Genomic DNA, 14120 nt, shown 5'->3' with positions numbered 1-14120 from the left:
CGAGTTTACCCGACCAACTCTCTGGTTAGCTTATTAGCAAAATCGGTCCCACCGAGTTTGTGTAATCGGTCACACCGAGATTACGTTATGCCCTAACCCTAATCATATCGATCCTACTGAGTTGCATCTCAGTCCCACCGAAAATCCTAACGGTCACTAGGTTTGTTGAATCAGTCTGACCAAGTTTCTCCATTCGGTCTCACCGAGATTGGTAAATTGCGTGTAACGGTTAGTTTTTGTGTGGAGGCTATATATACCCCTCCACCCACTCTTCATTCGGAGAGAGCCATCAGAACATACCTACACTTCCAATGCACATTTTCTGAGAAAGAACCACCTACTCATGTGTTGAGGCCAAGATATTCCATTCCCACCATATGAATCTTGATCTCTAGCCTTCCCCAAGTTGCTTTCCACTCAAATCTTCTTTCCACCAAATCCATATCCTGTGAGAGAGAGTTGAGTGTTGGGGAGACTATCATTTGAAGCACAAGAGCAAGGAGTTCATCATCAACACACCATTTGTTACTTCTTGGAGAGTCGTATCTCCTAGATTGGCTAGGTGTCAGTTGGGAGCCTCCGAAAAAGATTGTGGAGTTGAACCAAGGAGTTTGTAAGGGCAAGGAGATCGCCTACTTCGTGAAGATCTACCACTAGTGAGGCAAGTCCTTCGTGGGCGATGGCCATGATGGGATAGACAAGGTTGCTTCTTCGTGCACCCTTCATGGGTGGAGCCCTCCATGGACTCGCGCAACCGTTACCCTTCGTGGGTTGAAGTCTCCATCAACGTGGATGTACGATAGCACCACCTATCGAAACCGCGACAAAAACATCCGTGTCTCCAATTGCGTTTGAATTCTCCAAACCCTTCCATTTACATTCTTGCAAGTTGCATGCTTTATTTTCCGCTGCTCATAGACTCTTTGCATGCTTGCTTGAATCGTGTTAAGATTGCTTGACTTGTGCTGAGATAGCTAAAATCTGCCAAAGACTAAAATTGGGAAAAGGATAGATTTTTATTTGGTCAAGTAGTCTAATCACCCCCCTCTAGACATACTTTCTATCCTACAAGTGGTATCAGAGCCTTGGTCTCTATTTGCTTTGATTTCCATAGCTTTTGGTGGTCATAGCCTTGGTTTCACAACCTAGGAGAGTATGGCGTCTAGCGAGGGAAATTATCACCGTAGAGGTCCTTACTTTGATGGTACTAATTTTGCTAGTTGGAAGCATAAGATGAAAATGCATATTCTTGGACATAACCCCGCCATTTGGGCTATTGTGTGTGTTGGCTTGCAAGGTGAATTCTTTGATGGGAGAGAACCGAATCGTGAAGCTACCGCGGATGAGTTGAAGATGCTACAGTACAATGCTCAAGCTTGTGATATCCTCTTCAATGGATTGTGCCCTGAAGAATTCAACAAAATCAGCCGTCTTGAGAATGCAAAGGAAATTTGGGATACTTTGATTGACATGCATGAAGGTACCAACTCCGTCAAGGAATCCAAGTTGGATGTGCTTCAAAGTCAACTTGACAAGTTCAAAATGAAGGATGGTGAAGGTGTCGCTGAAATGTACTCTAGGCTTACTCTTATCACAAATGATATTGCCGGCTTAGGGAGTGAAGAGATGACCGACAAATTCATCATCAAGAAGATCCTAAGAGCCTTGGATGGAAAATACACGATACTGTATGCACATTGATCCAAATGATGCCAAATTACAAAGATCTCAAGCCAATGGAAGTCATTGGAAGAATTGTTGCTCAGGAGATGTCACTCAAGGATAAGGAGGAGCTCCATAACAAGTCAAGTGGTGCTTAAAAAGCCTCATGTGAAGCTCCCACATCATCAAGTGAGAAACAAACCTTCAATGAAGAATTGAGCCTAATGGTGAAGAACTTCAACAAGTTCTACAAGAGTAGAAGCAAGGAGAGAAGTTCCAAGTCAAGGTCCTACAATGACAAAAGATCTTCTAGTCGAGAGTGAAACTGCTACAATTGTGGAAGACCCGGACACTAGTCCAATGAGTGTACGGCTCCCCACAAGAGAAGAGAAGATTCTCCCAAAAGAAGAAGTAGAAGAGAAGAATCACCATCAAGGGAGAGAAGGAGTAGGGATGATCGATATGAACGAAGACATCCTCGGAGAAGCAAGGATTGGGAAAAGGAAGGACAAGTCATCAAGGAGCTACACAAAACGAAGACATCAAGCTCATGTTGGTGAATGGGTATCCGGCTCCGACTCTGAGAATGACTCCAAGAGAAGCTATCACTCCGACTCCGAATATACTCAAGATGAAGGTGTTGCCGGACTAGCACTTGTGTCAACCAACTCCTACGACATATTTGATTCACCAAATGAAGGAATTGGAAGATGCTTCATGGCCAAAGGTATCACACCCCGAGTATGTTGATTTCAATAGTGATGAAGATGACTTGTTAGGTGATGATGAGTTACTTGTTGACAACTATAGTGATGAATACTATGATGAAACGAATGACAATGATAAGGAGAAGATTGAGTCTCTAACTAAAGAACTAAACACTCTTAAGTTAGCTCATGAAACTATCTTAGGAGATCATCAAGAACTTTTAAGGACTCATGAGAAATTACGTTCGAAAAGCTCAACCTTGAGCAAGAGCATGAGTTCTTAAAGGCAATCAATGATGATCTTCGCAAGAAAAGTTCTTCTTACATTGCCAAGCGTTTACTCTTATCCACTTACATGCCTCAAGTCAAGTCTAGTAACAAGAACAAGAAAGATTCTTCCTCTAGTAGTAACAATAATCATGCTAAAACCAATGTTGTTGCTTCTAGTAGTTCTCTTGATTCCACTAATGATTCTCTTAGCCAAGTTACACTTGATCAAGAAAATAGCTTATTGAAGGGAATTATAGAGAAAAGTGTTTACAAGAGCCTTGCCGGGAGTAAGCAATTCGAGGAAATTGTACGCAAGCAAGGAAGGCACCGGAAGAATCAAGGTATTGGTTTTGAACGAAAGTTCAATGCCAATGGAGTTGAGTGGGAAGAAGATCAATACCCCAAGACGAAGTTTGTTCCTCAACAAGAGAAGTATGATCCTACTTCATCCAAAGGGACACAAGCTCAAGATGATCTTCCACCACAAGACCACAAGCAAAAAGGCAAGGACAAGCTTCAAGAGGAAATTGATGCATTTGAAGAAGCTCCTAAGGCCTTGGTCAAGTGGGTTCCCAAGACTACATCAAGTTCCACTTCATCAAGTACAACTACAACCCCGAGGTTTCCCATCAAGATGGTGTGGATCCCGAAGAAGAAGAACTATAGAGTTCTTGAGGGTGACTCCGCCAATATACTTCACTCTTATCATTTTGGCAAGAACAAGTGCAATCAACTTCCACATCTTGCACTAGTTCAAGGAGTCACAAACCCTCTTGTTGGTAAGACAAGGGACAGGGTAACCTAAAGCTTTCATAGACATCATCTTGTGTGCATCACTCTATGTCTATGGATACCCTTGTTTGTTCCTTGTGGGACTAACCCGCGTAGGTATTGGAAGTGCAACTCACTCCAAAGGATAGCTCCAAATGATCTACATCAACATAGAGCATCCACATCTTCAACACCTACATGAAGTCATCATCGACAAAACCGAAGGTTAGTTCATCCCTCTTAGGGGGGGATCTCACATCTAGGGGGAGCTTTACTCTAACAATTGAGTTAAAGCAACTCTAATGGTGTGAACACAACAATGCTTTATGTAAAAGTGGTAACCCCACTTGTGCTTAAACGATGAGTATGACCTATGATCAAATGTTCTCATTTGACTCCTAAGTTAATATACTCATATATAGATGACCTAGTCATCGCCAATTGCTTGATAGATGCTAGAATTGTTTGTGCATGCTTTGACACATATTTCATTTGCCATTTTATTGTGTGAGCATGTTGGTTGCATAATTTACTCATTCAAGGACATCCACTTGTTGTTTTGATTGATTGGTTTCCTTTTCTTTTGTCCAAGTGGATGGACAAGAATGCCTAAGAACCTTCTCTAGCTATCTATGCTTTTCTTTTCTCAAACTCTATTCATGCTGCATCACAAAATTTGATCAAGTCAGATTCGAACCACTCTGTGTGACGAGCACTCGGAGTCCCCGATTCGTCATAGACTTAAACTTCCAAAACTTCTTTGTGCGTTTTAGTCTGACCGATTCACCCATTTCGGTCATACCGAGATCACTAAGTCGATCTAGGTTTTCAACCTCGGTGCAACTGATTCGAACTTTTCGGTCACACCGAGTTTCAGTAACTGCTTGCAGTTATGAATCTCGGTGCCACCGAGTTGTTCCACTCGGTCACACCGACAGGGTCGGGCTATATATATCCATGGGTCAAATTTTGGAAAACTTTTCGAACCTCCTCGACCCACGCTTAGCCCGCTCTACCTCCAGGGTCTCCGGATCGTCCTCCTCGTCGCCAGCCGCCTCCTGTCGCTGGTCTCCACCGCCATCAACGGGAATCATCCCCGCCGTTGCCGTCGTAGGGAGTTCATCGCCGAACTAGGGTATGAACTCGATCACTGTGCTATCCCTATCTGATTCCTAGGACATTGTGTTCGCCATGTATCTTGCCACGATTGAGATCATTCTTATCCAGTCAAAACACTCTGTATTTTAGTCGTGAATTGAAAATTCAAGGTTAGGTTTCCGCCGAAACCATCTTGGACCCACCGAGTTGTGGAACTCGGTACCACTGATTTGGCTCAGGCCATTGCACATGTGATTCTCGGTCTGACCGAGAATTGCAAACCGGTGTGACCGAGTTCAGGACTTTGTGAAACCCTAGCAGTCTCAGTGCCACCAAACTGTGACTCGGTCTGACCGAGTTCACTAGTTAGGTTTCAACAGCTGCTTCGGTATCACCGAGTCTACAGATCGGTTGATCTAAAATGCTTTCTGTGGAAAACTAAAACTAAGTTTTTGGCTCATTCTTTTGCAAAAACCTCTGCATTTTGTGATGCTTATCCACTCTATCTCATCTATATCTATTCACAGGGTCTCCTGTCAGTGTTTGCAATATGTCTGATCAGAGTGACAGCCAGAACAAGTCAGAGGAGCAGGTTCACTTGAGTGAGGGCACTAGTCCCTCTAGTAGCTCAGACGATGGCAGCAGGAGCACCCCAAGCAACTTACCCAAAGCTGCCACCAGGGCCAGCAAGAAAAGAACTTCAGAGTCAGAGGATGAGGACTATGTGGCTGAGGAAGAAGAAACCACCTCAAAGAGAAAAGTCCTGAAGAAGGAATATGGCACAGCTGCTGCCACCAAGCAAGGCATCAAGCAAAAGGTTCCTACCAAGAGAATTCCAATGTCTAAGGTCAGAGTATCTACTCAAGAGACTTTGGGATCTGCACCCAAAGAGCAGGTTGTGGCAGAGAAGAAGAGGAAAGAGAGGGTCAAGAAGACCACTGCCAGAGTGCTTGGGAGATCCTCAATCATGAGAGATTCTGAAGAGGAAGAGGAAGAAGATGCTGCACCAGCACCCAAAGCTCAGAAGCTTATGGGTGATGCCATCAGGGCAGGGGCTATTCCATCTAAGCCTAAGACTGCTCCAAAGGCTGCAGCTTCAGCTCCAAAGCCAAAACCAAAGAGGAGCACCAGGAACATCCCTGCTGAGGAGAAGAACAAGGCCCTAGTGCCTGAAGTTGAAATGGAAGAAGAAGATGATGAGTCACATGTATTGAGGAAGCTGAAGCCAAAAATTCCAGATCACAATGATGCTCATCCAGTAGCTGAGAACATGAAGATAAGGAAGGACTTAGGTCTAAGGCTATGGAGAGAGTCTGATCCATATGCCACCAGGAGAAGGACTATTGTGGACTACATGTTCCATACAAAGGAACATCAGGACTTCTATGAGACAGTCTTGCTTGACAAGAATCCCATAGTGTGACATGAGATGGGTCGACTGGGAGTACATCAAGGAGAATGATGAACATTATCCAGGTGTGTATGACAGTTTCAAGGCGTGTGGAGTCGATGAGTTTGTGGCTCAGAAGCTCACAAAATGGAATGATAAGCTTATCATGTAGTTCTACTCCACAGCTCACTTCTACCCATATGGAAGGATTGTCTGGATGTCTGAAGGTACTAGGTACCAGTCCACGGTTGCTGAATGAGCGAAGTTGATCAATGATCCTAAAGAGAGTGAAGATGACTTGGATGTCTATGCCAACAAGAAGAAGGATCGCAACTCCATGGCACACATGTACAAGGAGATCCCAGATGCTGCTCTTGAGACACATAAGTTTGGATCTGTACATTACCTTCTGTCAGGCTTGCCTACTATCAACTGGATCCTCAGGCACACTCTCTTGCCAAAGTCAGGTGATCACAAGATGATCAGAGGCCATGCAATAAACTTGCTTCATATCTTTGATGTCCCACAGATGTTAAAAGTCATGAGCCTTATAGTTGAAACTATCAAGAGGACAACTGCAGATCAGAAGAGGAGTTGTGGGTATGCCCCACAGATCCAGGAGCTGATCAACTCCAAGATGGGCACTGGCACATATCTACTAGACAAGGAGCACATGCCTATCTATCCAGACTTTGAGGACAACCAAGTGGTGATGGATGAAAATGAACCATCTTCTGTGCATGCACAAGCCAAGAAGGAGAAGGCAAAGGCTGAAAAGGCTACTAGGATGCCAACTACTGAAGAAGCATCTCAGTATCTTCGGAAGAGCAAGCAAGATCAGCTTGGCTACTTGATTGCCTCTACTCTAAGGATTGAGAAGGGACTGTCCACCCTGACTCAAAACCAGGAGAGCTTGGAGAGGATCGTGGAGCAAAAGTTCTATGACTTGGATGTGAAGGTAACTGAGATCCAGTCTGTTGTGGAGCAACTTCAGGATGATATGCAGGAGAGGAAGGGCAAGACAACCACTGATGCATTTGCCAGAGTGCCTAGAGCTCAGAGGTCTGCTGTAGTGCCTATTCCAGACACCAGAGCCACTTCATTTGCACCAGCTACAGCTTCAGTGCCACCAGCTCCAGCACCTACTCCATCAGCTCCATCTACTTTGACTGAAGCCTTCGTTCTTGGAGTTATCCGAACACCACCACCTGAAGACCAAGCCTGAGAGACGTTTTACTGCTATGCATTTCCTAGGAACTTTTTGGTAACTTGTTGCCAAAGGGGGAGAAAAATGTATAGATCATAGGCTTCGAGAGAGAGCGTTGCTTTTTATTCTCTCTTGCTTTGGTGGTTGAACTTTATTTGCTTTGCTTGTTTGAGATACCTTTTGTCTATGTGATACTTGGATGATCATGTGTTTGATCATATGCTACCTTAATGCTTGTTGGATGACATTATCATTTTATCCCTATATGATCATTCACTTTGCTAGGTGATGAGTGCATGTATTTAATTATTATCATTTTGAGCGCTCCACCAAGATGTATGTGACATGGAAGAGTAACCCATGAGCCTAATTCTCTGTGCATTTGTAGTCCAAAGCAAATCATAAACTATGCACAAATTTAGGGGGAGCTCTTGCTTTTCACATACTTCTCAAAGCGACAATGTTTTTCACTCTTATTATCATTTGTCGAAGCTTTGATCTATATGTTGTCATCAATTACCAAAAAGGGGGAGATTGAAAGTGCAACTATCCCTAGGTGGTTTTGGTAATTCCTAACAACATATATCTCATTGAGCTAATGCTATTCCAAGATTAATATTTCAGGAAAAGCTAAATGAATGGCATGGCATGGATGAAGAAAGTGGATCCCTCAAAATATTAAGGACAAAAAGATTGGCTCAAGCTCAATGCTCAAGACTCTACATTTTATATTTTAGTGATCCAAGATCACATTGAGTCTATAGGAAAAGCCAATACTGTCAAGGAGGGATGAGGTGTTGTTTAATGAGGTTCTTGCTTCATTGTGCTTAGTGATATTCTCCAAAACCCTCAACTACCTTCCCACATCCACATATGACCTAAACCAAAAGTCAAACTCGGCCCCACCGATTTTTTCTATCCGGCGCCACCGAGTTCAAATGTCATAGCCACTGCCACAAACCCTAGGCAAATCGGTCTCACCAATAGGGATCTCGGTCACACCGAGATGGGGTTGTAATCTCTCTGTTTCCCTTCGTAACGTTTCAGTCATACCGAGATGAGCGATCGGTCCCACCGAGATTGCAATGTAAACTCTCTGTTTCTCTTTTGTAACATTTCGGTCCCACCGAAATGAGCGATCGGTTCCATCGAGTTTACCTGACCAACTCTCTGGTTGGCTTATTACCAAAATCGGTCCAACCGAGTTTGTGTAATCGGTCACACCGGGATTACGTTATGCCCTAACCCTAACCATATTGGTCCTACCGAGTTGCATCTCAGTCCCACCGAAAATCCTAACGGTCACTAGGTTTGCTGAATCAGTCTGACCAAGTTTCTCCATTCGGTCTCACCGAGATTGGTAAATTGTTTGTAACGGTTAGTTTTTGTGTGGAGGCTATATATACCCCTCCACCCACTCTTCATTTGTGGAGAGAGCCATCAGAACATACCTACACTTCCAATGCACATTTTCTGAGAAAGAACCACCTACTCATGTGTTGAGGCCAAGATATTCCATTCCCACCATATGAATCTTGATCTCTAGCCTTCCCCAAGTTGCTTTCCACTCAAATCTTCTTTCCACCAAATCCATATCCTGTGAGAGAGAGTTGAGTGTTGGGGAGACTATCATTTGAAGCACAAGAGCAAGGAGTTCATCATCAACACACCATTTGTTACTTCTTGGAGAGTGGTGTCTCCTAGATTGGCTAGGTGTCAGTTGGGAGCCTCCGACAAAGATTGTGGAGTTGAACCAAGGAGTTTGTAAGGGCAAGGAGATCGCCTACTTCGTGAAGATCTACCACTAGTGAGGCAAGTCCTTCGTGGGCGATGGCCATGATGGGATAGACAAGGTTGCTTCTTCGTGGACCCTTCGTGGGTGGAGCCCTTCGCGGACTCGCTTAAGCATTACCCTTCGTGGGTTGAAGTCTCCATCAACGTGGATGTACGATAGCACCACCTATCGGAACCACGACAAAAACATATGTGTCTCCAATTGCGTTTGAATTCTCCAAACCCTTCCCTTTACATTCTTGCAAGTTGCATGCTTTATTTTCCGCTGCTCATAGACTCTTTGCATGCTTGCTTGAATCGTGTTAAGATTGCTTGACTTGTGCTAAGATAGCTAAAATCTACCAAAGACTAAAATTGGGAAAAGGATAGATTTTTATTTGGTCAAGTAGTCTAATCACCCCCCCTCTAGACATACTTTCGATCATATAGAAGTCACATGTGAAACCGCCACGTAAAGCTTGCCATGAGTGAAAACAGGGCTTTTCAGGTATAACCCAACAACTGGGAGAGTCTGTCCCTGGCTCTTATTGACAGTCATGGCATAACAAACCCTGACTGGAAACTGGCGATGATGTAAAGTAAATGGCCATTTAGGATCCTTGGTAGTGAGGCAAATCCTTGAAATGTACACAACATCCCCAATATTAGAACCAGTCATGATAATAGCCTCAATGACTTTCTCACCAAGTTTAGAGACAACAAGACGAGTACCATTACAAAGACCAGTTGCCTGACTTAAATGTCTAAGGAGCATAATCGGCATGCCTTTTTTCAATAGCAACTTGTGCTATGGGAAATAGTTAATTTTAATTGTATTGAGGTACTCGATAGGATAAAACACATCCATATTACGCATTGAGTCAGCAGCATTTCCTATAGAATCATAGCTTACGTACTCCCTCCCAGCAGAAGGCATTAAGGCTAGCACATGGTCATTAACTTCTTGAGCTAGATCATTTGTTGTTGTTAAGATAGCCCTTTGGCACATGTACTTTCGATTGGAACAATTTTTAGCAAAGTTTGTGTATACAGCATTAACAATAGCGCCTATTCTATTATCCTCAGAATGGATCAACATATCATCAGGAATTGTTACCTAACTTGGCTCACACTCCCCTTGTCTAGTAACGCAAGGCGTTGTACCATCACCAATACTCAAGATCCAACCAGCCAAAGAAGCTATCGCAGCTTGTAAAACAGGGTTTGTTGTTTGCACAGCCAAACGCATGTTTACATTAAGATGTAGAACTTCTATAAAACGCCATAGAGGTGAATTTGTTATAGCAGCATTTATAACCTGTGAGCGAGTCCCGCCCTCAATGACTGGTAAAATCTGTCTCAAATCGCCACCCAGAACCATAACCTTACCACCAAAAGGCATGTCAGCTATAGAAGGATCGTCGGCAGACAGAATATCACATAAGCTACGATCCAAAGCCTCAAAACATCTATGATGCGTCATTAAAGCCTCATCCCATATTATTAGGGAGGCTGATTCGATCATCTCTGCTACTTTGCTAGATCTTTTTATATCACATGTTCCATTGTCATCTAGACTGATTGGTATTTTAAACCTAGAATGAGCAGTCCTGCCTCCGGGCAAAAGAAGTGCTGCAACCCCAGAAGATGCAACTGTGAGAACAATCCTTTCTTTACCTCTAAGATAAGCAATTATGGAACCCTAGAGAAAAGTTTTCCCAGTTCCACCATATCCAGAAACAAAGAAAAAGCCAGGTTTTCCAGACACAACTCTGTCGATAATATTCTTATAAGCTAGGAGTTGATATGGATTTAATTGGTTGTACATGGTTTATGCCTTTAGTAGTTCACTTTTAGGATCAGCAGATAGTTCATCAGTTATCATGTCATTGTCATCAGAGTTATCATCATATGTAGTCTTTAATGGCAGCTTGTGGTCTAGAATATTAGAACCATTTTTACTAAATAGAATTGTCAACCTATCAAGCAAGATGTCTCTCAGCTCATCAGGAGGTACAACATGATTATCATCACGAAAAGAGCGCTTGATATTGTACTTAATATCCTCAGCTAAGTGTGACCAATATTTTTTGAAGAAAGCATTTTCATCATTAACACCACAATGAACAAGTATTGTAACAAAAAGCATGCGCAGCTGATCTCCCATACCCCAGGTCAAAGCCTCATCAAACACACTATACCATTCAAGATCATCTCCAAGCAAGCCCCTAGCAGCACATGCCTCCTTAAAGGTCTCATACACAATCCCATTATAAGTTCTAACATCCGTATAAGACATGGCACCTTTGACAACCATTAGGAGCATTCTAAGATAGAAAAGTTCTCCAGTTGTAGGGTGAACAGAATAAATTCTACCAATCCTATAGCTCGAGGTCTTAGGAATCCATTGTTTTTTGCTTGCTAGGCAAGTCCATTTGGTTGGGAAGTCACAATAAGTAAGAGATCTAGCATTTGCATGGCATCTATTAGCTACAAACTACTCGGTTAACATTGTTCTCTATAGCCACGCATCGTCAGCAACTGACTTCAGGTTTGCTTTAACATTGAAACACACCATGTGTTTATTTAATAAATGAACAGGCAATCTTTCAACAGAAGGCATCTTACTGTGTATATCAAAGCCATATATCCTCCAGCAACCATCTTTATCACATATGTAACGGCATTGTCTATATTCCATGATCTCATCAATCTCAATACCATGCTTGTTTTTGATGCTTTCAAACAAAGTTTTTCAAAAATCAGGACCCTCCACTCGTCTATGCAAGCGCGTGCATCTACAATGGCCTGTGAGGAAAGCAAACCACAACAAAGGTATGGATTATGCTGCTCTGGTCTATAGTGGAGACAATAGGAATAATAGTCCTGCATAGTGAGCCTGGTTATTTTGCTAGTATCTAAAGGGTCTGAACCAATATATTTAAGCCCGAGCTGAAACCCACGTTCTGCATAGGGGAAGAGAAGGGGATACTGCAAAGGCATATATGAAGTTTGCAAAGAAGATATTTGCTGCAGATTGTCATCTCTACCTTGTATTATTATGTCACAACAAGAAGCCTCCACCGTGAACTCACCAAACATTACAGATGCTAGCTCATCAGTTGTAGGAAGGATAAACTGTGGGCCATCAGATTCTCCAGTGGCAACTAAACGAATGGCTATCTCGGCATGCTTATTGGCTGCTAGTATTTCTCTAGCTGATCTAAACGTTTTGACATAAGAATTGTGTGTATCAAGCATATGCATCAAGCCTTCAACAATAGATTCATCTAAACCACCATCACTCTTTTCACCCTTTTCTAAAGCCCGAATCCTGTTTTGCACCTCATTCTAGGTATCATATACATAGAGTTCGGCATACTTAGGGGTATTTCCTTGCTTAGGCATAAGAGATCCCATTCGATGACAAACCTGCCCGTTTATTTTGTATATATTTGGACCATTACCATCATTTACAGAACGGTCAATAGTAGTTCCCATGGAAGTAAATGCAAAGAGGTAATTGTACTGACGAATTTTTTTATAAACTCTCTGCTATGTGAGGGACCACTGTATCTCAGCAACTCAGAGAGAAACAAGGGTGGCTTGTTAAAAGGTGTAATATACACCTTACCACCCTTGCAACATTTATTGTAAACCACCCGCCTTAGCATAATAGCGGATTCCGATCTCACCCTCTCCTCGAACTAGAAGACTGCACCACAGTTGGTACATTTGTAGTCTGGGCCACCGTAGAAAGATCTCTTTCGGTACCCATCTGCAAATTTATCTTGACTCAGTAACAATGGTAAATCAGCAATGCATCATACAATAGTTTCTAGGCATATCGGCACTCAGCATACCTTTCAGCATCTCAGACTCCTCAGCCGTGAATCCAACCCAGTAAGCACTTAAGGGTGATCCAATGGCAGGCCCCTTTCCCCTAAGTCTATCAACAGCCACCCTGCATCTCTTTCTATTATGGGACGTAATTTCTAGACTAAGAATGGGGAAGAAACCATCATCTGAAAAAACAAAGGGCGTGTCACAGGTACGAAGAGGAATCGAGAGAGTGCAGGAGGCACACCCATAAAGGAAAAGGACCTATTTTAAAAGGGAACCCCGTGCATTCTCTTTTAGGTAGGCCTGAGGATATGTAGGGCAACAGCGAGTCACAGAAAGACAGCCTTCGTCGAAAAACACGGCGTGGAGGTGGTTGACTGGTGCTTGAACCGGCCTTACGACGAACAGAACGGCGTTGAGGCATGACTCACAGGAACGACATGAAGAACAGAACAACCATAACACACTGCAACATGAACGTAACATAAAGAAAGGCAATCTAATCAGGTGCATTAAACAGCAAAAAGGCATACACCTAGACCCAAGAATAGAATTCAAAAGACAAGGCTCTATAAAGGGCATGGAACTATTTTTTTAAATGAAAGGGAGAGGCATCCCAAAAGTAAACTGTAAGCCTTTTTTAAAATACATAGGCAGAAGGAAAAGGCCATCAAACAAATCCGAGCGGGAAAAAAACAAGAGAGAGAGAGAGAGCAAGTCCACGAAACACCTTTTCAAGAGCCCACGGGAAACTATAAGCCCAAACGAACAAGATTCTCTAAAGTTCGTGGCCCAAGAAATACCTTCCCAAAAGCCCATGAAGAACCAGAAGCCCAAAAGGAATAGGGTCCTCTAAAGCCCGTGCTAGTTTTTTCTCTATAAGAGAAGGGGGCGGTCCAAAGACCAGAGACCCAGCCGAGGAAGAATCAATAAACAAGTAACATATTTATTATTTGGGCACGTGGGAAGAGCATTGAATCCGAAGAAGAAGACTATTCTTTTCAGTTTTGCAAAACGCAGAAAGAAGACACTGTAAGAGCTATATAGAAATCCCAAGGACTTTATTGCATCAGAGGAATGAACCAATTCAGTACAAAGCAGGCACGTAGGCCCAAATAAGTAGCCCAAAAAAGATAGCTAAAGAGATTGAAGAGAGGAAAGCATTTGAGAGCAGAGTAGACCCCAGTCGAACTGGACCAGAACAGGGCCAACATCTGGATTTATCTCCGTCTCCGCAGATGTACGGCGCAAGCGCAATAGCTCTCTCTCCAAGTGACCAGCACGCCGAATGGCAGAGACTGCAACCGTTATGGAAGAACGAAGGGAGCTCTTATAGGCCATCATACAGTCATAATTATAGTCTCGAACCACAAACCCATACAGCTGCAAAAAAACTTAT

The sequence above is a fragment of the Triticum urartu genome, chromosome 3 (assembly GCF_003073215.2).
Source record: "Triticum urartu cultivar G1812 chromosome 3, Tu2.1, whole genome shotgun sequence".
In the NCBI taxonomy this organism is placed as follows: Eukaryota; Viridiplantae; Streptophyta; class Magnoliopsida; order Poales; family Poaceae; genus Triticum; species Triticum urartu.
Note: the sequence above shows the minus strand (reverse complement) of the source record.